Source organism: Mauremys reevesii, linkage group 3 (assembly GCF_016161935.1).
Source record: "Mauremys reevesii isolate NIE-2019 linkage group 3, ASM1616193v1, whole genome shotgun sequence".
Lineage (NCBI taxonomy): Eukaryota > Metazoa > Chordata > Testudines > Geoemydidae > Mauremys > Mauremys reevesii.
In genome coordinates this window covers 143,660,064-143,687,686 of record NC_052625.1, presented here as the reverse complement: position 1 = coordinate 143,687,686, position 27,623 = coordinate 143,660,064, and the positions used below count along the sequence as shown (strand labels likewise).

Here is a 27,623-nt window from a genome sequence, read left to right as displayed (position 1 = left end):
TACAAGCATAATAGTGGTTCATGGGAAATCAATACAATCATTGATTTATAGCAGTGTCTTGCTCAGAGCTCCTTTAAAGGTTGAAGCAGAGCAGGGGCTGGGGTTAAAATCAGGGATATAGTGCCAGAGCAAGAGGGAACATTAGAGAGGAGTGTGGTAGCCATTGTAATGTCTGAGCCTTGGGTTCTGGTGCCTGCCAAGGCTTGGCTCCTTCTTGGATTCAGTGGAGGGGCTTCCTTAATCAACTCCTCCAGGCAAAGGTGCAGAATCATGTACTCCTCATCCTCTGGGGCTTCCTCTGCCATCCCTGCTGCCTCCTCACCCTGGCCCTCATCAGCATCCCATCAGACAATGAGGCCAGCAGGATTGAGTATGGGGTCATGAGCCACTTCAGGCTCTGTACTGGGAGCCCTTGACTTCACCTGGGCCAGCTCATGGTAGAAGGGGCATGCACAACAAGCCCTCCGGGAATGACTGTTCGAATCTTTTTCCCTCCTGTACAGGATCTTTAAGTACTTGGTGTGTTCCTGGCACTGGCAGGCATCTGCTCAATGCCCACCTTCTTCAGCCTCCATGAAATTTCCCAGCACAGGTTAACGTTCCTGCTGCTCTGGGCAGAGTCATGGTGGATGGTGTGCTCTGACCACACATTGATCAGCACTCAGGTGTGGTTGGTGGGCCAGGCGGCTGCTCTCAGAGCCGGATCCACATTCACCTGTACTGATCAAGAGTGCAGCAGAAAGCTGTTCTGAACTGATTAGCTCAGCTCACTACTACCAGTGAAAATACAGGGACGGAGATCTTTATAGATTGGATGAGGGTCAGGAAGAAGGACCAGGAAGAAAAGGTTTCAGTGTGTTGTGGGACTGAAGGACTATTGAAACTTGAGACTTGATACATGCCCTTTGCCCTCATCCACACTGCACCCTAGCAGGGGTATAGGGCCATGCCACAGCCTGAGGCATGTATTTACCCACACTTCTCTAGCATGCTAACTTATTCACCTTCTACTCGCCTTCAGACATGTGCTTCTGGGGTTTGTATGTGGGCAATAGAGAGGTAATGGCACTACCTTATGCATGAATATATGTACGGTTGCTAGTGCAGCCGTAACCAAAGATAATTGCTAATTGTTCATCTGTTGTTGTGTTGTGAAAAAAGCTGATGTGTGGACACAACTTAACCAGGCTGGTTGTAATCAGATCTATCAAGAGTGTCAAACTATTTACAAGAACACCGACCTCCTATCAAGTACCATGTTCTTGACAAGTTTCAAATTTCAGCTGCTTTTGCTATAACACCATTTAAAAAAAAAACACTTTTCCCACTGTAAAACTAACTAATTCTTTTTTTCCCAGTATCCCATATCTCAAATATAAAACCATCTTTGTCAGAGACTTCCACATGGAAAATGTCAGCCAAAAGTGAGTGTTTCTGAAAGGCACGGGCTTGTGAATACTGGATATTATACTGGAATCTTACCAGGGCCGGCTCCAGGCACCAGCTCAGCAAGCAGCTGCTTGGGGCGGCCAAGGGTAAGGGGTGGCATGTCGGGCTCTTCGGCAGCAATTTGGCGGTGGGTCCCTCAGTCCCTCTCAGAGGGAAGGACCTGCCGCCGAATTGCCGCCGAAGAAGAAAGCAGCACAGTGTGGAGCTGCTGCCAATCGCAGCTTTTTTTTTTTTTTTGCTGCTTGGGGTGGCAAAAACGCTGGAGCCGGCCCTGAATTTTACATATATTCATGCAGCTTTAACTAAAGTAAGCATGACCAGTGCCTATTGCTCCAAATACAATGAAGGATGTTGTTTTGTTAATTGGCTTGTGGAGCAGTGAGTGGTGGACAGTAGATTATTGAATGCTGAGGGTTCACTATTTCTAGATCATTCTTTTACATTAGATAACAGAGAACCTCTCCTAACACAGAAAACTCAACTGAATCCTGGGATCATTCTGATTAAGAAGATGTGACTACACAGGAACATAAGAACTGCCAAACTGAGGCCTGGTCTACACTAGGAGTTTATGTCGAATTTAACAGCGTTAATTCGACTTAACCGTGCACCCATCCACACCAGGAAGCTAATTATTTCGACCTAGAGGGCTCTTTAGTTCGAATTCTGTACTCCTCCCCGATGAGGGGAGTAGCGCTAAATTCTACATGGCTATGTCGAATTAGGCTATGTGTGGACAGAAATCGACCTTAGTAGCTCCGGGAGCTATCCCACAGTGCACCACTCTGTTGACGCTCTGGACAGCAGTCCGAGCTTGGATGTTCTGACCAGCCACACAGGAAATGCCCAGGGAAAATTTGACATGCTCCGGCGCCTTGTGGATGTTCTGCAGGACCGCAGGCAGGAGGACAGAGCACCCCTGCACTGTATCTGCAACCGCCCTCCCCCGCCACAAAGTCCCAACCCCCCCTCACCCAAAGTAACAAGAAGGAGAGGCGACAGGGGCTGTGAAAACTGTCACTGCACCCCTGCAGAGTGCACAAATACAAGAAGGTTCTCATTCCCTAAATGTTGAGAAGTCCTTCCCTTCCTGGCTCACCGAAGCCCCAATCCCAGTTTCATCCCCTAACTGTGTAGTTGATTATTAAAAGTAGTTTGCTGTTAATTACTATTTCCGTCAAGTTTTTCTACAGAAGACTGTCTGTGAAGGGGGTTGTTAATTGCATAGGACAGTCACCTTTACCAGGGTACAGACACGGGGGCAGGATCAACAGCAGGTCACATACACAGTGCAGTCAGTAGGCACCCTGGTCGGTCTGGGAGGTGTTTTCCATGTTCTGTGTGGGTGGGGGTACGTGACTTTGTGGCATGGGAGGGCGGTTACAGAACTTATGCAGCGGTCCTTGTTCCGGACCACAGAGCCACGCAGCAGGGGAATCTGTAACCGTCCTCCCCCGCCACAAGGTCACATAGCCCCCGCACACAGAGTCCCAAAAAGGAGGGATGGCAGGCTCCGTTGAAACAACCAGTCCGGCATTGCAGACCGCTCTAGGAGCAGGAGCCTATCATTCCTCGAGTGTAGAAGCGGTGTTAACATCACTGCACACCCTACCCACCACAGTCTGCGTCCCTGTTTCAACCCTTTAACGCGAATTCATTAATAAAGAAAACGTTGTTAATTAACAATGTTCCATTAACTTTATTTTTAAACGTGTGTTGGAAGGGGGGAAACGTGGTTAACGGGGTATGTAACCGCAGGAGAAAGTCAACAGTAACTGAAGCAGGGGCAGGTTCAGCTTCTCTGTAAAGAAACTGAACAGTCACAGGTTACCCTGCTCCCTGAGGAACCTAGCTTTCAAAGCCTCCCGGATGCACAGCGCTTCCCGCTGGGCTCTTCTAATTGCACGGCTGTCTGGCTGAGCATAATCAGCAGTCAGGCGATTTGCCTCAACCTCCCACCCCGCCATAAAGGTCTCCCCCTTGCTCTCACAGAGATTGTGGAGCATACAGCAAGCTGCAATAACAATGGGGATATTGGTTTCGCTGAGATCCGAGCGAGTCAGTAAGCTCCTCCATCTACCCTTGAGACGTCCGAAAGCACGTTGAATGATGACAGTTACCCAAGACCACCCTCAATACATTTTTCCCCCCAGCATGCATTATGGGGAAATCCCAGAATTCAAATGGGCAGCGGGGACTGCGGGAACTGTGGGATAGCTTCCCACAGTGCACCGCTTCCAATGTCGACGCTTGCCCCGTTAGTGTGGACTCACAAAGTCGAATTAGTGTCCTTAGTGTGGACACACAAATTCGACTTTGTAAGGTCGATTCCACAAATTCGAATTAAGTTAAATAGAACTAATCTGGTAGTGCAGACATACCCTATGTGACATCTGAGGTCCAGCTAGTTCAGTATTCTGTGTCTGACTGTAGATGACACCAGCTGCTTCTAGGGAAGGTGCAAGATACCCTGAAGCGGACATTTGAGTTAATCTCCTACTGCTGAAGAATAAGATTCTGAGTAAGAGAGTAAACCTTTGGGGATCACATAGTATATGTACCGTACGCATGCATATGGTATGTACGTGATCATGTGCACATGCATATTACATAGAAAATGCTAGTTTTTTTGTACATTATTTCTTTATCCCTTCTTCAGCAAGTGTCTTCTTTCAGAATTTTGGTTTAACTTGCTAGCTCAACATTACTCTTATTCACTTGGAAATTGTAAAGGGGTTCAGTTTTGTTGCTAAGTTACCGACTTATTTGATATGCAGTAAAGTTCCACTGGGATCTAGTAATCTTTAATAGCTAGTGACTACAGCAATTAGTTACAAGGAGGCTCCCATAGATTAATGACCTTTGAACTATACTCTTCGATAGAAATGAGCTGGTTGTCTGAGTGCCATTTATAGTAGAACATCACATTTAACAATAGTTTGGCACCCTTGTTCTTAGAGTCAAAGGACTGAATGAGTATGGAGAACAGACTAGCCTCTTGCCCCTGGAAGTTGTTCCTCCTATTTGGGGTTTAGGCACAATGACTTGCTGGAGAAGGAGCAGCAGCCTTGAACACAGAAGAAGGGAGTTGGATGGGAAAGGAGCAATGAAAAACTAGAAAAAGTAAGTGTGTGTGTGTGTGTGTGTGTGTGTGTGTGTGTGTGTGTGTGTGTGTGTGTGTGTGTGTGTGTGTGTGTGTGTGTGTGTGTGTGAACTAGAGCCATTGTCTATTTGCTAGATTTTACCTGCTGAGAATGAGATGGATCTAAATCAGAGGTTGTAGCCTGAAGCTCCAGAACCTCAGTGAACAAGATTAGCATAAACCCAAGTAAAGAAGACATCACATTTTCCATCCCACTCATGTCTGCCATGGATCTGCCATGGTGGAGGCCTCCAGGCAATCTATACTGAATGAATGCCTGAATCCAAGCAATCTTATCTGCCAAGGAGATTTCCCTTCACAGTGAGAAACACTTTACAGTGCATCTAAAAGAAGGTGACTCAGTTTCACCATGCTGTCCAGCACCCATGTACAAATTCACCCTGCCAAGGACTGAATGTGCACAGAAACCAAACCAGATCAGGGTATGGCTACATTGCTAGGGCTATGTAGGAATGGTTTGCCAATACTGCCCATCTAACATGTGGCCCCCATTACTCTAGTATCTGACTGCCTCATGATAATGTCTTCATTCTCACAACAACCATTTGTGGTAGGGAAGTGCTATTATCCCTATTTTACAGCTAGAGAACAGATGCACACAGACTAAGCAGCTTGTCCAACATCACACAGGAAATCTGTGGCAGAGCAAGAACATCAAACTTGGGTCTCTGCTGTCCCACACCAACATCTTAACCACTGGTCCATTCTTCTTCTGCATACATGTGATGAGAATGGACATCTGATTTCAGTAACTATAGCTGTCTTTCCAGCACCTTTCATAACAATTGAAATTAATTTAATCTTTAAAATTAAGAAAAGATAATTACAAGACTTAATTGGTTAATGATGCTTTCTTGACAGCCACTCCACCATAGCTGTGAGAAGCTCTTACCCATACATCTCTGAGTGACTTGATATTTGTTCCTTTCACTGAGATCCCATTGTCTGGGTACAATGCTTCCTTGAATACTTTATTTGCTTAATATTGTTCTTTCACAATCAGGTAAGTTCTAAATTATGTTATAATTATATTTTTATCATCCAGCACTTTGAGAAGTTTGGCTTGAAGTCTCTCAATAAGTAAATGATGGATGAATCCACATACCATCCTCTAACGTAGTTAGACTGAATTGGGTGGAAATAATTTATTGTAGCTGTACTTGAAATATGACTTGGGAGGGAGGGTAGGATGCAGTAATCACTATTGGGAGAGATGGTATTATATAGTTATATGACAAGCTGTCTCACTCAGCCTAATGAGTATCTAAATAAATATTACCAGAGGGGGACTCCCAATAGGCCTAGCTTCCCTCCAGATTCCACAGCAGGCTGTGGCATCTCCTTAGCCCAAAACCCTGTGTGACTCCTGGAAGGAGTGTCTCTCTCTCTCTCTTTAAACCCTCCTGGATCTTTTTTGCTGCCTCCTCACCAGGACCAAGTCATACTGGGGGAAACTGGCAGGCCCAGCAGGAGGCTGAGCCAGGGCATCAAAAAGTGAATGATTCTTGTATTCTCTTGCAGGTTGCTTGCTGAGAAGAGTCTAAAAGGATCTACTACAGCTCTCTCTTCCTGGGCACATTTCCTAGCAACTCTGAATTAACTCAACAGAGGCATATGGTAAGCACCACAAGAACCCAGTTACAGGCCACTCCAAAGCCATCACAAGGGGACCTGCTACCTTCCTGCCTCTGTTCTGGATCCCTGAGAACAGAGCTTCAAAGGTACCTCTACACTTTCAGCTTGAGCAGACATACCTAGGGTAGCTCCGATGGAGCTAAAGCTCTCAAAACCGCGGTGTAGCCATGGTGGTACAAGGAGCAGGAGGGTCTAGCCACCCAAGGACGATTCCGTCTAAAAATCCTTGGTCCATATTTGGGTGGCTAGCCCCACCTGCTGCTGTGGCTACATTTCTAATTTTAGCATGTTAGCTCAATCAGCGCTAGCGTGCAGATGCCTACCTGAGCTGGGAATTGCACCTCCAAGCTCCAACGCAGAGGAACCTTAGAGCAGTCAGGCTAGCTTACTGCTACCCTCGGTTGAGTGTCTGGCACCCTAGCAGGAGCACAGAGTGTTCAGCAGAGACTGACCTCACCAGGACTGGACTTGCTTTCACCACCGCCTGGGTATCTTAAACCCCCATGGAGGTTACAAGTGACGGCGCAATGAAGATTCCAATTGCCAAATGGCATTCTCAAAAGAAAACCGAGTTCATAGTTTGACCAGTTATCTCCACGGTCTGTCACTGTCACAGATTTCTCTGAGGTACTACTTCTCCCACCCCTTCCATGCTTTCTGGCCATATTTGGCTATTTGAGCAAGTTTCATCCCATCCATCCCTCACAGTGGAGAGAAGGCTATGGTCTCATATCTTCTGTTTGAAATAAGCATGACGTTTCCAAACATTATTATGTATATAAAGAGCAGAACATCTCTAACACTGTTTCGGCTTTCCCCTGACTTCACTTGGCAGTATACCATTGAGAGATGTTTAAATTTCAGACAATATGGTTGTGAAACAGAACAAATTGAACCTTGGGCTGTTTATCAAAGGACAAATTCTGTCCATAGATACATAAATGTTGCTCCCACTGACGTCAATAGGAACTGCACATGAGTACCCATCGGCTGACTACCATCCTAAAGTGTTGTTATAAAACACTGGCAATTTAATCCTTTATATCCATCAAAACATGATAATTTCATCACAAATTCTGGTACATCAACTTGAAACAGGTCCTGTAATGGAATGGTAGAAAAAACAATGGGTAAGCAAGGGTAAGCGGAAATGTCTAGACACATACAAGTAATAAGAAATTGATCAAACTACAAATACAACAGAAGTGAAATAAATTAAAATAGCCCCAAATCATTTTTTAGAAAACTGGACAGGCACAAAAAATATGCTGAGTAAAACAAAGCAGGCATTACTCATTGGTTCAATTAGAAAGTAAAGGGGCATTTTTGTTCCAGGTACAGTTTTTATTCTTATAAAAGATGAATATAAAGTTATTTTCTTATAAAACTTATTATTTTTGTAGCTATTATAAGTACAGCTATGTTACCTAATGTTCTTATTAATTTGATCTTTCCTATCTACCTTTTAAAAAATTATAGCAGATGCTAGTCCAGGAAGGGGTCTAACAACGTTGTTTAGGTGCTTTAGCCTGGTTTACATACTGACCCTAGAAATCCTGTTTAGCCTGTGCTAGAACACATTTTAAAAAAATGGGTCATATTCTCAAATACAAATCAGCTTCCACTGATTTCACTTCAGCTAAGCACAATTCAGCCTCTGAGTCCTGTCTCTGCTCTTCACCCTTCGCTCACTCGCTCTGCCAACCTGCCAACTGAACTGTTGTTTTTGCCAGTGATATCATTTGCTACCTAGACACGCCCTGTCTGGAGGATTCGGAATAGCTGCATAAATACTAAATTTAGATGGCAAAACTGGGGAGTATGCAGCCAAAAATCAGCTGAATTTGCAGGATACAGGTGCCAAATCAAAGTTTCCAGGATGTGTCAGGGTCCAGTTTTCTGTTTGTTTTGTTTAATAGTAAAAGCAACATTTGTTCTCATTTTGATGGTTCACAATTTACAATTTCCGGGTTTATGACCAAAATTTGGCAGGATCCAGATGCCAGAGCCGAGTTCTTGTGGTACTGCTGTGTGGAGGGGGTCCAAGTTTTTAAGAGGCAGTAGGAATGGCTAGAGACACAGTCTGTGGCTTAGGCACGCCAATTTGGGGGAGGGGGTCAAAATCTCGCAGGACCCAGGTAGTGCATTTGTGTGCAGCTCATGTAGCTGGAACAAGAGTGGCTAAACTCGTTCCCCCTTGAAGCCGTGGATTTGGGGAGAGGGGATCCCCAAAGTGGTCAGGATCCAGCTGTCACTCCACCATGGATTTGCGTAGGGGGACCGGAGTTGTTGGGTGCACTCAGAGCAGCTGGGCTGTTACTGACTTAAGCAGTGGAACTGGGGCGGGGCTGGCAGGACCCTGCTTTTATCTTCCCCTCCAGCCAAAAACCTGCCTCACTGTCTGCGCTGCTCAAAGATTCAAGCGGGAGCTTTGCATTCCCTGCCCTAGGCAGCTCCGCTCTATGCAGGCACCAGCGATTAACCCGGCACTGGCCCTGCCGCTCTCTTCCCACCTGTATTGAATGGGAAGCGCTGCCCCCTAGTGCCCACGGTGGGATTGGCAGCAGCTGGTACAGGCTGCCCTGGCAGAGTTTTCCTCGCAGCCTGAGCAGCTAGAGAGAAGTCAGATCAGCAGCTCCCCAGCTCCTCGCTGGCACTCACATACCTGCACTACCTCTCCTTTTCCTCCTCCCGCTCCTTTGCCTTTTTGCGCCCCCTCGGTCCCCTCCCCTTTGGCAGCTGGCTCCCTTTTCCGACAGAGACTGGGATCAGATTACACTGCGGTTCCTGGACCCATTGCTACTTCCCAAGTGGATGTAAAAGGCTTCCAAAAACCTAACTCGCTGTAGGAAGCTCCATCAGCTGCTGGGCTGCACCCGCTGCTGCTGCTGCAATGCCCTGCTCCTAGGGCTGCTACAGAACTAGGAGACCCTGAGAGGTTCTGCTTGGAGGGATCTGGCTTTGGGAGACTTGAGCTGAAATCAGCAAGGAGAGGACATGTCACTTTAACAGCAAAACTGATCGTGGGGTTGTGATGAAAGCAGCGCGGCTTAAGCCAGCGGGAGCCTTGAAGAGCCTTGGTTTTCGAAGGTGAGTAGCACGCAGTGTGTGTAATATCAAGCAGATTACTGTAAAAAAATGTATCTCGGATCGTGGCTTAAACAGTTGATACAGCAGCACTGTGTAATCAGGCAGCGTTGGGATGTGTGCTGGTTGTCTGACAGCCGGAGAGCCTTCAGCACAAGACATTTCACTTGCTATAAAGTTCCTTGTGCTCTTAGCCTTATGCTTTGATTTGTGAGGCGGGATTAGTGGAATTCATGTGGCATCTAAAACTCAACCGTGAAAATCTTACTGAAAGTGTGAAAGCTTCTCACTGGCAGGGAGGGAGGCTCCATGAGCTAATAGGTTTTGTCTTTTCCACCTCCAAAGTCGGTGGTCCTGTGAGATGGGAGGTGTGAGGAGACTGCACTTGGATAATGCTGAATTTGTAACACCCATAACGGAAAAGAGTCGGCTAACTCAAAGTTAAGGGGGACACTGAGGTCCTCTTAACTGAGTCACCCGGCCATGAAGCAATGGAATGTCATGTCAGTTTTACCTTGTAAGAACACTCAAGGGCACATGTGTTAAGGATGGCTTGTCAGCCTAGATCATTATAGTTGAACAGCGCCACTGTCATCTTGCTGCATTTTGAAAGAATGGTTAGAAGATTGTTGAATATAAGGTTGCTAGAAGTTGTGAAAATAATGTGTTGGATCCGTATTTACAAAGAGAATGATGAATACTAAACTAACACATGCATTTCTTACATTGTGCTCATACTATATATTTATCGAATATAGTTTATACATAGGATTTCAGAGACAACATAGACACTTCTGTATGGAATGGGCACAAAACCAGATAATAGATAAAAGTAATGCAAGGTGGAAAAACACACAAAAAGTCCTGCATATTGAATTTTGCTCCAAACAGTATAAATGGCTTTGTTTATTATTCTCACCAAGGGGTTAGGAAAGAGACGTCAGGAGAGGATAATAATGGCATAGCTAATGGCCACCCCTTTGAAAGCACTGTGAAATTCTCTAGCTTTGCATCCATTCAGCTGCTGCAAAATACTACTTTGGTCACAAACTACAGGGGACAAGCCATCAGTCCACTGTTAGCCAGCAGGCTGTATTGCAATTTCCTTTGAGCAGTTTTTATTCCATTTTGTTTTCCAGTGGTGGCTTGCCTATTCTTATACCTAGATGAAGTGATGATTCGATATGAAAAATAAGTGGCAGTTTTCCTTTAATTGCGCATCTCTACCAGCTCAGGGGCCAAGACAACAAAAGTGAAATAGCTGCATGGTGTGCCACAGGTGAAAATATTGATACCATTGCTCTAAGTACACCTCTACCTCGATATAACACTGTCCTCGGGAGCCAAAAAAATCTTACCGCGTTATAGGTGAAACCGCGTTATATTGAACTTGATTTGATCCGCCGGAGCACTCTACCCCTGATAGGGTAGAGGTGTACTTTCTGAGCCCTATCATCCACTTGAGCCACGAAGGAATATGAAGATGAAGAATGACATGCAAAAATGGTCCAAAATCTGTTAAGTCCAAAAGCCCAAAATGAACATCATCCCCCACTTCCTCAGACACTCTGGGGATCATTTCATGGTAGCACAGAATGGGGCAGAAGGGAATCCGTGGATTTAGCAGGACATGGATATATAGGGCAGAATCTGGACTGGCAACTATTTGTTTTACATTCAATATTGCCACTCCTGTATTCACAAATCATGAGTCAGACTCCAAAAATCATGAGTTTTTTTAAGGTAATACATTTTGGGTTCTTTTTATTTGCCTTCTGGTTTTTGAGCCCCTAGGGTTCACATTTTCAATCTTTTCTGACATGTTTAAAAAAGAAAGCTGAGATTATCACATGACTCCAGGAGCTGAGGCTTTAAAAAAAACACCAAGTATCACAAGACTGACAATTAAATCATGAGAACTGGCAACACTATACATCATCCTATGACAAATCCACAGGGAAATACTTCATGCCTCAATATGTATCTTAAGTACATGCTTAACATTAAGCACGTGCTTAAGTCCCATTGACCTCAATAGGTCCGCTCACGTGCCTGAAGTTGAGCATACACTTAAGTGCTTTGCCTAACTAGGTCCTGAAATCCTAATCCTATAAGCATTAATTACTACTCCACGCATTCAGAAGCTCTTGACAAACTAAAGACCAGGCACATATGGGACAGTATTGCCAGCCTGGCTGCATACAGAGCAGTACTGACAGAGGTTCTAGGAACTGGCATGAAGCAGCAAACCATCAACATAGACATTAGATTTTCCTTGCAGATCTTAGGACACATGAGGGTGTGGAGGACCATGCTCCTGACCACTCCCTGGGAAGGAAAACATTATCTCCATCCCCACTAATACAGGATTTCTTGCTGTCAACAAGCAAAGCCAGTAAATTGTCTCCTGCAGTTTTTCCTACATGATCTATCCCAGTCGATCTCTTATTTGGTAAAATTAATCTTCACAGTAGACATACAAATACCAGCCATAAATTAATGTCAACAATCTAAATACCTGACAGCTCATTTTAAAGGGACACGATCAAAGCTGACAGGTCCAAAATGTAACATTTATTTCTAAATCTCCTGATTCTGAAAAGGAAGCTATGAACCCCTCTAAAATTAAAATTGGAACGTTATTAAACTGATTTCTTTTTTCCACTCACCAACAATATATCTGGGATCCAGAATACATCTGTGACCCCTTCCAAGTCTCACCCCACTTTTCACAGCTGCTCCATTTTGGGAAGTGGACAAGATATTAAAAATCAGAAATACTGCCGACTGAAACAAAAAAAATCGAATTTAAAGCATTTCACAGAGTTAAAAAAAATCCAAGTTAGAAATAAAAGCAGTTCAGCCATATAGAAATGTCGTCTGTATAAAAATACCCTTCTTGGAAGGGATTTGGACATTTAAATGGTCAAGATACTGACTGAGAGAAATTCACTATTGTCATTAGTGTGTGCAACTTTTTCATTCAGGGACCACATCTTCTTAGTGTCTGTAAGGGTCTCACACACATTTGGGTACTTGTAACAGGATAGTCTTCTGTTGTCCTACCCTGTTAACACGTGTCAGAAGAAACCTGCATAAAGCTGCTGAAATGTTGATGACTGACTCATTGTGGCAAGCGCAGCTCCATCCTCTCACAGAGAAGGGGAAGTCCCGGATGGAAATCCTAGGGCCAGCCATGCTCAGGGAGGAAGTTCAGGCTGAGGTTTATATTGTGTTATTGTTTTTGCATTCCCGATGAAGCCAAAATCCAGGAAGGGAGCAAGTTCAGACACTGACTCAGAGGAAAGACTAGGGACTCAGTCCATTCACAGCAGTATATTAATAACAAGAAATATTTTTATTATGTCAGTAGTGAATTTGGCCAACTACATCCCTCCTACCCACTTCACAGCTGCCATATGTGATTCTGGGTTTGCTCCTACATGCTTGTGCATTCAGAATGTCCACTGGAGCCAATGGGTATTTTGGCAGCTCTAAAAATACTGGAGTAAACTATTAGTGTATCTTTAAAGGCAGCTCTAAGAATGCTAGATTGAATTATTAGTGTATCACTGGAAATATGCTATCGCTAATTATATCTTCCCTAACTCTAATTGCTTAGCTTTCCTTACATAGCTATTTTTATAGATCTACTGGTAAGATTACTAACTTGGCTTTTTTAATATACTGTACATCTTTTCTTATAATTTGGGGAGTTTAGATGTATGTGGGCCCAAGCTCCTTCAGGTCTATTCAGATTTGAAGATCTTGTTGCAGACACTTTCATTGACAAGCTCATTTTCTCTCGATTGCAAAGATCTGATACAAATACATGTCCTGACAATTAATAGACCAATATCCATCTCTCACATGTACCTCCACTGATGTGATATATTTTAGACCAGGTGACGTCAATCCTGCCTTCCCCTGCCCTACATCTGTGATCATGGAGGCCCACAACCACTTCTTGTTCCACTGAGCAACATGATGTTGGGATCCAAAACAAGGAGCCCACAACCCCTCTTTTTCACAGGGTGCCAGGGGATTTGCATGTACTCCAGCTTATAGGGAACTAGAAAGGAAGGTAAGTGGAGGAAGTAGGAGGGGCCAGCACACCAGTGATTATGTGGCATTGGAGTTTATACTCCAAACCCTATTGTAAAGAAAGCTTAAAAAGAGAGTTTAAAATGAGTTTGTGTTATCTCATTTTTTTAACGTGCAGTGCAGCTTCATTTTACCTGCTCTCCTGTGGTTTCTAGTGAAATGCATGTTCTAACCTGCTATTTTATAGGAGGTTCCTGTAAGATTAAGAGGTAAAATAGTCCTATCACAGCTAGACTTGTAGCCAAGAGTCTTCTCAGCAGCACCATGGCAGGCAATGATTTTAATACAAGGCTGGCATTTACAGTAATAAAATTTCCATAATTTCATATCTGAGCTTTTGTTTTGCAGCTAGGCACACAATGGGCATTATAGTAGAAAAACCAAAGGTTATTATAGGTGTCACCTTAAAACCCTTATATATTGTGTGCATGCGATGTCTGTTCTTAAAGAAAGGCTGTGTATATTTAATCCCAAGCAGATGTCGCTACCAAAGCCTGTCTTCAGTCCATTATATATGTTCTCTTAGAAACTGAATTTTACATTGATAAGTGCTACCTTCAATAAACAAATCATGCAAGTAATTTTTATTTTGGGCATCTTAAGCAGATTGTGCATAAGCTGTCAGTGCAAGAAAAAGTCACATTTTATGTATTGGCCTTTGAAGAACCTTACTAGCTAGTACAGCTATAGCAACAAGTTTTCATTCTGGGCTAGATACTAGATACTATCTTACGCTATTGGCAGGAAGAAGAAAGCTTCTATGCACATTATGGCTATAAATGTATCACAGGATAAATTAATGCAGCATGAACTTTAAAGTGATGCTGAAAATGTATAGGCTCAAAGTTTCATTTACTTTGGAATTGCTATAGTCTGATAGGGAAAGGCCACTGGATTTTAGGGGTCAGTTGATTTCAAAAGAGATTTGGGATGTGCAAGGAATGCAGGATTGGACCCTAAATAGCTAGGGCCAGATTCTCCCAGGATCCATGGGAGCCTAAGGCCATTAACTTGGAGGCCCTGTATGCTGGCAGCCTCCTCTTTCCCAGCAGTGTAGTTCCATTGAGCCATGCGGCCAAGAACTCCTCCTTAGCTGTGATGGCTCTGAGGGACCAGAAGAGAACTCAATGAAAAAATTAATACAGCCTTCTGCCTGAAAGAACATCTATGATGAAGCTGGAGGTGGGACAACTTGCATGTCCCCTCTCCTCTGACCTGATTCTACCCCTTTCTTCTGATGGAGCCTGAACCTTACTGAAAGCTGTCTGCAGGGAGTGAGGGGGATGAGAAGAGGAGTGGATGGGGCCTTAGCAGCCTCTTCTGCAGAGAGGAGGTGGGGTACACACATAGAGGACCCCTCCATGCAGAGATCAGAATGAGCACAAAAGTGCTGCTTTCATGGATTTCCATACCATTTCAGAGAAGCTGCCAAAACTGCCACTAGATTTAGCGGGGAGGCTTTAAAAACACATTTCTTTGTACCCCTTCTTCTGGCTCCTTAGCAGTTCAATGCTATTCACTGCAGAATTTAGACAGGCATTTTCACAAGTTTCTCCAAAGTGCTCGCTCTTCTGAAAATTGGTTATCCATCTTTCTATCTCACTGCCAGCAGTATGATGAAGGAAGATTTGTATCCACGTAAAGAAATACTCAAGAGCACAGTAAAAGGAAATATTTATAAAACATGGAGTTACTGAACTACCATAGGTATCTGGACTTCACAATAATCCCTTCATCTTAAAGTCTCTAAAGACATTGTTTCTTCTGACTGTAATGTGTAGCTCCTAAATAACATCCTTCACTTTGGGCTCTCGTACGAACAGGCTGAGCTGCTGTAGGACTGGTAGTTAACAGCTCTCCCTCAGGGAGTGGTGTCTGGAGGAGACCACAAACAGGTAGGAGCCTCCAGAGGAGCAGTGGGGGGCACAACTACCAGCTGCAGAGGGCACTTCTCCAAAACCAGCTCTGTAATCACCTCCCATTGCTCAATGGGGCAGGGGGAAACAAGGCCACAGTTCCACACTAACCGGACACCCCCTGCAAGGTCACTGAGCAGTGCTGGCAGCACCTTCCTTGTGCTCAGGTTGTTCATGCTTTGGGTGAACATGGCAATAGCCCACTCAGGCCAGTGTCAGCTACAAGGCACTTGATACTTCAATCAAGGTAAGGTGTGCTCCACTACTTCTTGTCAATAGTTGGCTTTTTGACACAATCATGGAATTCAGCTAAAACCTCCCTCACTGAAACAGTGGGAAGCACTCCTTGTAAACAGGTACCCATAAGAAATGAACAGAATTAATTCCCTCTCCTGTGGCCACACTCTCTCCTTAAAACCCGGCATGACAGATTATCCAGCCCATTGTAACATATTCCCATGACCTGTGAATGCTAACTCCAATTCATATGCTAGTTATTGCTCTAGAAATGTTGCTGCTGTTTCCCCTAACTCCCACCAGGAGAGAAACAAACACTGAAAACACAGACACTTGAGAGATGAATGGAATCGTTCAGGTGCTGAAGTAGTGACAAAATGAAGACTTGTTCCTAACAAAAAAAAACAAAAAACAAACAAACAAAAAAATTAATGAGCAGTTTTCAGATGTTCCATTTGGTAGCAGCATTAGTATCAATTATCCTCCTTTGGTAATATTACGTCTTTTAATAAGGTTCAGTAATGTCATCATTTCTCAATACTAATCTGACAAGCAAAGGCCTCTTCAAAAGCATTGTCTTACTGCATCGAGATTTCTAACATTTCAGGCTGTCGATTCCTGACTGATATCTCATACAGACTTCAGCACCTGACAATTCCACTAATCTCAAGTGTCTGTATGTCAACAGCAAAGAATCCTGTGGCACCTTATAGACTAACAGACGTTTTGCAGCATGAGCTTTCGTGGGTGAATACCCACTTCTTCGGATGCAAGCCATCGGATTGACTTCTTCGGATGTCAACAATTTCTCTTTTGGTGGGAGTCTGGGATAAAAGCAACAATGTTTCCAGAGCTAAAAGGTATCATAATGTATCTTAAAGTCCTCAGGTCAGAGGAACATGTCAAAGTGTGCCGGGTAATCTGTGATGTTGGGTTTGAAGGAGCAAGCATAGCTGCAGGCAATTTAATTCATTTTCAGTAAAGAATTAACACTGCGTCTGCATCAACACTGCTACTGCTTCAGGTCAGAACCACTGTTCTAAACACTGAACTGCCATCCTCTTTATTTCCAAAGGTGTAAGATTGTCATATTCAGTATATTAAGGTGCAAAGCCTGCTGGTTTTATAAGATCTGAGTTGTAATCCTAGCACAAACTTCTTTGGACATTTAACAAGACCTAACACTTTCTGGGTCATTTGGTTTTCCCCTTGCTGAAACAGGCTCTTGCCAGCTTCTTCATGTGCCCTTCATGGTATGAGCTCACAACCTCTGATGCCCTTGGTCAGGTATTAAAACCCTTGCTTCGCTTCTGACTCAGCCTCTTCTGAGCTCCAAGTTCAGGTCCTTAACGGATCCTCCCAACTGAACTGTAGCCAGTTTAACAGCCTCCAGCTGAGATTTACAAAGCTGACTTTGGGGGTTAGACACGAAAACATGTGTCTAAATCTCTGAAATGGCTTTGAAAATCCAGTCTCCACATGCAACTCTAGTGATTTTAAATAAATTCATAGAATCCTAGGACTGGAAGGGACCTTGAGAGGTCATCTAGTCCAGTCCCCGCACTCATGGCATAAAATAAAAGCAGATTTTTAGTGGCATATTGCAGATGAGAACACAAACAGAACAAAATAAAGTCTGAGTAAGCATAACTATATTTACTCAGTGGGTCTTTATGTAGCCCTCTCCTGGAGCAGCCCTCCTCTCCAAGCTTGGTAGAGTCTACTTGCTCCTTTGTGGCTCTGTGCCACATCCTGGCAGCAGTGGGCTTTGGGCTCACTGTTCTCCTGGGGCTGATGGCAGGCGTTACTCTTTGCTTACTGGCAATTGGAACTAAACAGGATTTTTAGTGTGTACTGCCTCCACCTAGTGGCCAGATTTACAAAGGTATTTATGTGCCTGAAGACACTGTACATAGATGCCTGGTGGGATTTTCAAAAGCACCTAAATGGGATAGGCACTTAACTCCCGTTGAAATCAATGAGAGTTAGGCACCTTAACTACTTAGGTGATTTTCTAAATCCCTACAGGCACCATCTGCAGCTCTAGGCATCTAAATATCTTTGTAAATCTGGCCCATTCTTCTGTCTCAGGCAACTGAGCAGACAGATCTTTGGAGCCCTTCTCTTCTGTAGTATCTCCAAAGTACCAGGCACTACACTACTACCCCTTACTCAGATGAAAATATGGAGGCTAAATTATGTTGCTCCTATTGAAATTAACCATTGATTTCAATAGGAGCAGAATCAGGTTGACAATAAGCACTTTTGAATACCCCATCCAATGGGAATAATGCGTATCATCTTAAAATTCACTCCACCTACGCGCTCCTTCTAAATGACTTGTGCTGGACAGCACCAATGCAGATTGCCAGCTCTTAAGCCAAATAATGCCCTGCTGTGTGATGCAGTACAGAGCCTGTATGGGTTCTGTGGTTGATGGAATTGAAAAACTGTGCTACCTGGTAAAGTTCTCAGGACCGTATAACATATTTTAAAAGGTTACAAAATCCTGCATTTTTGCAGAAAGTCTGGATGATTGAGGGCCCTGTAAGCTGGCACTGTAATCCTGCAGGAGACGTACATCTGATGTAACATCAGCGTCAGACTACATGTCGAGGAGTCATTCAGAGTGTGAGAGGCTGCTACACAATGGCCTTGAATGGCACAGAAAGAAATAGAAAAGTGCATTTAAAATCAATTACGTGCTGAATGCCCCTTCTGATCTGATCATCTGGAGCATTCAGAATGTAATTTTGAGCTTTGTAAGGTTTGGGCAGGGGGAGTTACTGAAACATTTTCAGGTCACCTTTAAGAAAGGCTGAAATATCCTGCAATTTACTTTACAAGGTTTTTAGAGTAATCTGTGTCTCCTTTATCCTGTCACACTGATCATTTGGTGTGATGATGGGCAATGGAAAATGTCAAACACTCCCAATAACACACAGTTTTCATGTGATCCCCAAAGATGAAATTCAATTCATTCAAGATGCAATTCAAAATCTGTCTTGAAAAATAGGTTCAGGGTGTCTGATCATCTGGGATCTACCACTACATCTCCTGAAGGACATACAAACAAGATTGCAAGGTGTTTGGGGAAGGGATCGGTTTTTTGTGTCTTTATACAACACCTAGCACTCCTGGGCATGATCCAGTAATCTTTGACTTTTTCCCTCTCAGCACAACTCATCCCCAGCTATAGGTACTGGTTCGGCAAGGCATTTAACACATGTTTAACTTTTAAGCATGTGAATAGTTTCATTGACTTCACCTGGAACTACCTGCACACTACAAGTTGAGTACTTGCTTAAGCACTTGCTGAATTGGGGCCACAGTGCAGCAAAGCTCTGACCCAAAACTCAGTGAAGTCTGGGGGAGTCTTTCCATTGACATCTATGGGCTTTGGACCAGAGTCCAAGAGAATATATTAGGGCAGGAGTTGGCAACCTGCAGCACACGTGCCAAAGGCGGCACGTGAGCTGATTTTTACTGGCACGCTCTGCCAGCCGGGGTCCCGGCTGCCGCCCTCACTCAGCCCACTGCCGGCCTGGGTGAACGGAAACCCAGGCCAGCAGCGGGCTGAGCAGGGCTGGCAGCCAAGACCCTGGCTGACAGGAACCAGCAGATGGAACACTACACCTGGGTAGGGAAGGCTGTGCCTCCCCAAACAGCCCGCCCCCTCCCACTTCCCGCCCTCTGACTGCCCCCCTCAGAACCTCCCAGCTCCTTGTCCCCTGACCACCCCCTGACTGCCCTCCTCAGAACCCCACACCCATCCAACCCTCCCACCCCACTCCTTGTCTCCTGTCTGGCCCCTCCCGGAACCCCTCCATCCCTCTCTGCCCCCCCAGAACCCCACCTCCCCATCCAAGCCCTCCCTGCTCCCTGTCCTGACTGCCCCAACCCCTATCCACACCCCCAACCCCTGACAGGTCCCCCAGGACTCCCACGGCTATCCAGTCCCCCCGTTCCCTGTCCCCTTACCATGCCGCTCAGAGCATCAGGAGTGGCAGCCATAAGTAGTCACAGTAAGTAGCACATTACTATGGGGAGCAATTTAATACACTACACCCAGCCCCACTCAGCCTGCTGACGGTCTGGGGGGTCTCAAAATATGTTCTCGCAATTTATGGAAAAGTTATAGCAAATCCTTAGTCTGATAATAAAGACCCAGTTCAGGAAAGTGACAGATGAATGTTCTGTGCTACCCATTCCTGGAACAGAACTGGACTGGCAATGTCACTGGATGATGCCGTATCCAATGTACTGTGGTTTTCATCAGTGTTACTGTGGACGTTCATTGCATTTTTTCCTACAGTTACAATTGGGACACTAGATACCAGTTGGTTTATATCACCTTCAATGGAGATTTAATATAAGGAATATTAATGTAATACAATATAGGAATGGTCAAAGCTATGGCGAGACATAATAAAATGAGAATATGAGCAGTGTAATGGCAAAATTTGTTCTCTTTTATGTTTTGTCCCTATACTAATTTCCCAAGTGCAACTGCACTGATAATTTTTGCTTTGATTGAGGAGAGGTATCGTCCACTCACAAGATAAAAGAGCAGACAAGAAAATCCAACAGGCACTTGAATGAATCACAAAAAGGAAACCTTTCAGAATGATGTAGTCATTGATGACACCACAGTTCACGTACACAGAAACAAGAAAATACGCTTTAGGACAGAGGTTCTCAAACTTTCGTCCGCAGACACGGGCTCCATTCAGGTGGTCCGCGGATAGTTCCCTCTAAGGTGCGTGCCTGGGCGGCGGCACACAAGAAAATGAAGGACCACCCACCTAATTAGTGGAATCGCACAAGCGTGGCTCCACTAATTAGATGCCTGGACCCTGGGGAAAACGCACATGTAAGGTGAGGTGGTGGCCTTGGGGGGAATAGGGGGTAGGTGGGAGGGGGCAGTGGGGTGAGAAGATGGGGTGGGGGAAATTTGGGACATGCAGGGCTGTGGCGGCCAGAGAAAAAGGCAACTTTCCCCAGGTCCAGAGCTGCAGCTGCCAGGGAGAGACAGCCCTCCTTCCCAGCCCCAGCTCGGGGGCTTCCATGGTGGGGGAGAGAGGGAGAGACACTCCTCCTTCCCAGCCCCAGTAGGGGAGAGACCCCCCTCATTCCCAGTCCCATCTTGGGGGCTTCCATGGCTGGGGAGAAAGGGGGAGACCCCTGTTCTCCTGACTCAGTCCTCCACTCAGATCATGCTTAGTCCCACCCCAATGGGGGTAAACAAAGAGTCCAGTAAACTAAACTCAGCAAAACATAACTCTTCACCCCTAGCCAGACTCACTCCTCTGCTGTCTATTCATCTATTCCCAGGCTCTGCAGGGTTGTCCTCCTGCTCTTGCACAGAGCAACACCTCTCAGGGCTTTCTCCCAGATGGCCCAGCTCCAAATTCAGCAGTCCTCCTTCTCCCCCTGGTGTCAGCGCCACTTTTCCCAATGGCCAGTAGAGGAACCCACCCCCTTCCTCTTCTCTGGGTGCCCTGTGGTGAACAGCTAAGGTCTGCTCCCCCTGACTTCTCACTGCTTCCCTGGACTTCTTCCTATCTTGGCTTTCTTTCAGGCCCTTTCCCACAGCTCCTCCCAAGGCTTACTGAACCTCTGCCTCTCTCTAGGCCTTTCCTCCACTCTGTAGCAGTCAAGGAGGAACTTCCCTTCCCTTCTCTCCCTGAAGCCCCCTTCTCATCAAGGCTTCCTTCCTTTATGTTCACCACTCAGCTCCTCCCCCAGCTGGGCATTGTCTTCACTTGGTCCTGGCCCATCCTCCAGCTACAAGCAGGTGCCTTCATTAAGCTCTCTAGCTCCAGCTAAGCCTTTTAGTGTCACTGTGCAGTAAAGTTAAACTGAAAGAACTACCCAGTGTAGACAAGGCAAAACACTTGGTTTAAAAATAAGACAGGGATGGGGGCAGTCAATTTGAGATAACTCAGCATCTTATATATGTTCTCAATACATGTGACAGTGACTGTAATGATGATTTCTCTGTAAGCTCAGAGGAGAGCATGTGAACTGAGACTCACACCCTGAGCTTGTAGTGTACACATAACCATAGAGGGCACTGCAGAACCTCTCATATCCATTTTCCCATGTAAGCTAATCAGTTATTACAAGTACCATACAAAATAGTCCTAAAACTGCAGCCTGGTTAATCCATGTTAGTCCAATCAATATTTCCCCAGTGGTGTATCCCATAGCCTACTATTATGTGACTAACACAATCAAAGACCCTCTCCCGCCCTTGCATATAAGAATTCCGTGCAGGGGAGTGGCAAGAGCTACCCAGCAAGAGAGAGGAGGACAGCAAATAGGGAGGGATTAGAGGAGCACAGAGTGAGGTGATCTTATCTCTGCATTTCCTGAGCCTTGTGGGTTTACAACTTTAATGCTGTAGATTGCAGGATTGATTTCACTGCTGGAGTGGGTGTCTGGCACCGAAGGCACTCTATGTTCCAGGGCAACTTTTCTACTCCCCAAAGCCTTTTTATTCCTATTCCTGAGGCTCTACCCAGGGCCGGCTCCAGCGTTTTTGCTGCGCTGGTGCCTGGAGCCGGCCCTGGCTTTACCTTTTCAAGGGTTACCCAATTTACACCAGTATTGAAACCAAGTTTCAGCTACTGCATGTTGGAAAGTAATATTGTGTGAAAGTGGGTCTGTCTCAGCAACAGCTAAGTGCGCTCAGGATATTTATTGCAGTAAGTAGCATCCAACAATAAACAAACGTATTTGCTTGTTTACTGGTATGCTCATTATTATTATTATAGCATGTAACAACTACACTGCATATAGTTTCACAGTATTTTACTTACTAGGCTTATGGCAAAAGGTGATTGAAATAGGGGTTTCAAACATGCTTTTTAGAATGAGATGTCTGTGAAAAGGACTGTGTAAAAATGGTACCTTTTTAACTCCAACCCATCTGCACCCTGAGGGTATTCCAAGGGATATGTGTAGACTTTTGAAAGCAAAATAAATGTTTATTTTTAATTCTTCTTGCATTGCAGAGATAACACAGCTAAGAGAGAGTGAGCTGGATTCTAGCCCTTCTTATGCATCAATAGAATTGTTTTCTCAATTCTAATCAGTTACACCTGTGTAAACCCACTGCTGGCAAACAGGGTTGTACAGGTGTCACTGAGGGCACACTGATGTATGATTTTCAGATCCCAGGTGCAGTTTGCTAGGTAGATAGTAAGAGAAAATCTCTTCCTGTGAGCTGAGCACATTTGATATGGAAATCAGTGAAAGACAAATATAGAACCTGGGGTGCCACACTTATCAGAGTTAGTCAAATAGAAAATTGAGGCACAAAATTATCCAGAAAAAAAAAACTCAACATTTGCAATAAATTATTCAGCTGGCTCTTATCGTTATAGTTACTTTCCAGAGCAAGAGTACTCTTTCAGTGTTTAAAAAACTGAATGAAAGTAATAAAGGTATTTCTATCAGTTTAGAAATCTAAATAATCACCTGATGCCCATCTTGTGCTCTTATAAAATTTAAAATTCACATCATATACAAAACATAATATATGTAGGTAAGAATGAATCATACAGGCACTCCACAGGAGTGTGATTTCTAAGGCACGCTAAGGTGTTGTGCATTAATTGGTCCATGCAGACCCTGCTGGTGTGCTTTAACATAGTGCTGTTTGAACCACTACTACATTAAAGCTTTAGTGTGCACCAGCAGGGTCTGCACAAACCAATCAACGCACAACTCATTTGTGTGCTTTAGAACTCAGACCCCGATAAAGCACATTACCTCAAGCATTAAGGCAACCCCACCATTATGACATTCTCATTCTTTTTAGTGCCAATATTTATTTTCTGTATTCTTTTGTTTTTCAGTATTAAATACATTGTTAAATCAGAGTCAATATTGCCAGTTGTTTATTTACTTCAGGAATAGCCCAGGTTGCTATTATGGAAGTCTTGGATTTGTAGAAAAAACATTTCTCTCTGTTCTAAATCCCTTTATATGTGGGTCTACACAGATGGGGTGAGATCCTGTGCTGTACCTCTAAGAAGCACAGCACCAAACTTGCACCCCCAGAGGCAGGGGCAGCACCAGCACGCCAAGCGCGTGCCTGGGGTGGCAAGCCACGGGGGGTGCTCTGCCAGTTGCCACGAGGGCGGCAGGCAGGTTGCCTTCGGCAGCATGCCTGCGGAGGGTCCGCTGGTCCCGTGGCATCGGCAGACCTCCCGCACGTGTGCTGCTGAATCCGCGGGACCAGGGACCTCCCGCAGGCAAGCTGCCGAGGGCAGCCTGCCTGCTGTGCTTGGGGCGCCAAAATACCTAGAGCCGCCCCTGCCCAGAGGACTAGGCCATAGTGGCTTTAAGCCCCCTTGCACCCTCCTGATCCTGGGCTGTTCTGTCGAGTGGTCCCCTGTGAAACTTAAGACATCCCTGGGGGCCAGTGTAAGTTACAGCAGCTGCTCCAGGATTGGCTATTAGGCAACAACATTGCCCAGAATGTCCATAGTGCTACATGCTGCTCTCCAGTCCCCAACATTGCCCCCATGCCAGGGCTTGCAAGGGGCTCCTCATAAAACAGCTTTATCATTGTCTTCCAGAGTGCATCTGCCCCGAGAATTTTCCCCTAGCTGCAATTTGGAGCTTTAAGTACCCTTTGCATGGCTCCAGCCCCTTTACCCAGCATAACCAAATGCATAATGATGCATTTCTAACCATTGGAAGAGTGAAGTCTTCCAGAGGGAGCAGTGTGGGCACAAAACCTAACTGGCTTCGAGACTGAGCTTGATAAGTTTATGGAGGGGATGGGCTGATGAGACTGCCTGCAATGCCATGTAGCTGATCTGAGACTGCCAGCAGCAAATATCTCCTACCACCGGTGATGGGTCACTAGATAGGGAGACCTCCGAGTTACTACAGAGAATTCTTTCCCAGGTGTCTGGCTGAGAGGTCTTGCTCACATGCTCAGGGTCTAACTGATCATCATAATTGGGGTTTAGAAGGAATTTCCCCCCAGGTCAGATTGGCAGAGACCATGCAGGTTTTTTGCCTTCCTCTGCGGCATGGAGCACAGGTCACTTGCAGGTTTAAACTAGTGTAAATGGTGGAGTCTCTGTAAGGTGAAGTCTTTAACTTCAGTAACTCAGCCATAGGTTAGGGGTCTATTACAGGCATGGCTGGGTGAGGTTCTGTGGCATGCAACGTGCAGGAGTTCAGACAATATGATTACAATGATCCCTTCTGATCTTAAAGTCTATGAGTCTATGAGTCTAAAGGGGGTGCAGTGGGGGGTGAGGATCTCACCCTTACTTATCATGGCTCTGATCCTGCAAACGCTTATGCATGTGTTCACAGTTAAGTATTTGCATAAATATTTGCAGCATCAGAGCCTATATGGATGCATGATAAAGTTAAGTGGAGTTAATCCAGATATACACTAGTTTAAGTGGTATTAGTATCGGGCCCAAAGTGTCTGCTAGTAACTTATCCTTGCCCAAGGCCTATTATTACCACAGGAGACCCACTTAAGCCCCAATATGGGATGGGGCACTTGGTCTAAAACCAAAAACAACTTCAGGATACGGAACATTGCATCCATGGCAATATGCCGTTCAGCTTTTAGCATTACGATACTCTGTTGCCATTCTCACCATTTTCTTGTGAGTTTTGCAATATTTGTTGTTTTTCTTAAAGCCACAGCACCTCAAGTCATAATTTTGTGGGACTCTGATAGGGTGACCAGATGTCCCAGTTTTATAAGGACAGTCCCAATTTTGGGGTATTTTTCTTATATAGGCTCCTATTACCCCCACTCCCGTCCAATTTTTCACACTTGCTGTCTGGTCACCCTAGACTCTGAACTTTCATTTTTTTAAAAAAAAGTAAGTTTCTAGCCTTTGTGGCTGTGGAAAAAACAGGAACCAAGTGCCCCTCCCAGCTCAGAACCTGGAAGGCAAAGAAGAAGAATCCAACCTGTATTACTTTTTTTAAAATCTCAGTTTTTAAATGCAATCACATGATTTTGGGGACTGGATTCATGATTTCTGAATGGTCAGGGTTGGCATTGTGGAATACATTAAGCATAATTAATTTTGATATTTCTTTATGGTTTATAGATTCATGGTGTAGAATAGTAATAATGATCTCTGACTCAGGCTCTTCCTGACAGATAGGCTTGGAAGGAGTTGATTTTTATCGGTGTACTCCAGTAAATGTCGATATCACGCCCTCACACACACAAACCTATTTCCAGCAATAATAACCAAAATTAGATGGACGGACAAAGTAAGAAAAATGCTGCTTGAGAACGGATTAAAGTGTGATTAAAGGATATTTACTTTGTACATTTTGACATGTGATGTTGACAATTCATGTTTTAACAGTTACAAAGCTTTCACTTTTTGAATCTCAGCAACTACTGTCATTAAATAATTATTTAATTTCCTGCAACTGTGAAAACTTAAATTGATAAAAATGGGGAAAAAGGCTTAAAAATAAATATTGATATGACCTGTAAAAATTATGAAAAAATAAAAATTGAATTCTGCCACACCTGCTGCTGGATAAGGGCTTTCTGGACTAAAGGCACAAAGCTTTAGTTCTCCTAACTGGTCATTAATTGCTGGGAAATGCCCTTCCTATCAGTTTTTATTGATGAATCTGGTTTTCATTTCAGACTATTTCCTTGTCTCGGTGTCACCACCTCATTGCTACATCATTAGTGTCCCAAAGCTAAATTGCTCTGGCCCTCCGCGGACATACGGGGCCTTGATTTATAGAATTCAGGCCTGTCTGCATTCTGTGCATCTGTTTGACATGTGTGTTGTTGAATGTGCATGTGCAAACTTAGTATTTTGCATGTACATGTGACTGTCTAGCCCTGTGCATCTGCAAGCGCTTTATGCAGAACATCCACCTAATAGTCTACGCAGGGCTGTAGTCTGAAAATTAGGTGCTCCATGAACATTTTTGGAGAGAAAAGAGAGCATGTAACTGCATCCCAGGTTATTTTAGGACAGTACTTAGCACAATAGGACCTCATTCTTGACTAGGGCTTCTCTCTGCTACTACAATACAAATTATTACCAGTAATAATAAAAAATATAAACAGAGTTACACCAATGTTTAAATTGGATTTGGCAAAGAAAAAGAACTGAAGGGGGTTTCATGTAGAGTCTGATCTTGGTTCAGCTCAAACAACATATCAGTTTTATGGTTATTTCATGGGAGTTGGGGTGTTTATGGTGGTATGGTCGCCTGAAAATCTGATTGTACTGCAAGTTAACTTTCCCATGATGGCAGCAATGTTCAGGATAATGTAGCCCAGCCCAGCATCTCATGAGAAACTAGATAAGATGGCAACGAGTACACAGCATACATGAAACCAAGGCATTTGTGGGCATCTGCAAAATGTAATTTACTTGAAATCACTATTGTAAAATGAGCTGGGACAAGATGTCTTATATGTTCTGTAGATTCAAATATGTGTTTCTGGGCCACTGATTTTCAATGCGAAAGATGACAACACTAATAACACTTGAATATAACAAAAGGGTTTCTCTTTTAAGCCAAAGCTGCATGAAGCTCTTTCTTTGAATTTCACAGCATGATGCAACTCATAGGCTGTGTTTTAAAGCTGTAATTCATAAATGCAATCCACTTCTACATGGAGCTGGGAAATCTCTCTCTGATGGTTATGGTCAGAAGAAAAAAGTAGAAATCCAAAATAAAGTCACCCCCCCCTTGTGTGTCTCTATATAAATATTTAATTGTGTATTATACTGAATCTTAGGCATCATACAGGGGTTAGGTCATTTTGTAGAGGTTACAACAGGGGTAGGCAACCTATGGCACGCAAGCTGATTTTCAGTGGCACTCACACTGCCCGGATCCTGGCCACCGGTCCAGGGGGCTCTGCATTTTAATTTAATTTTAAGTGAAACTTCTTGAACATTTTATAAACCTTATTTACTTTACATACAACAATAGTTTAGTTATATATTATAGACTTATAGAAAGAGACCTTCTAAAAATGTTAAAAT

General features: G+C 44.4%; 1 protein-coding gene across 10 annotated transcripts in view; it reads left to right on the top strand.

Moving 5' to 3' along the window:
• The window catches only part of HTR1E (5-hydroxytryptamine receptor 1E), a 90,417-nt gene that overhangs the window by 40,360 nt on the left and 22,434 nt on the right, over nucleotides 1-27,623 (top strand). For 7 of the 10 annotated variants that reach the window (XM_039531458.1, XM_039531457.1, XM_039531455.1 and 4 more), the window contains one exon: nucleotides 6,134-6,229. The gene's annotated coding sequence lies outside the window, so the exon portion shown is untranslated. Of the gene's footprint in view, nucleotides 1-6,133; nucleotides 6,251-9,069; nucleotides 9,338-10,495; nucleotides 10,614-27,623 lie in introns of those variants that run through there. The other 3 variants (XR_005596452.1, XM_039531460.1, XM_039531462.1) reach the window with 3 other exon arrangements.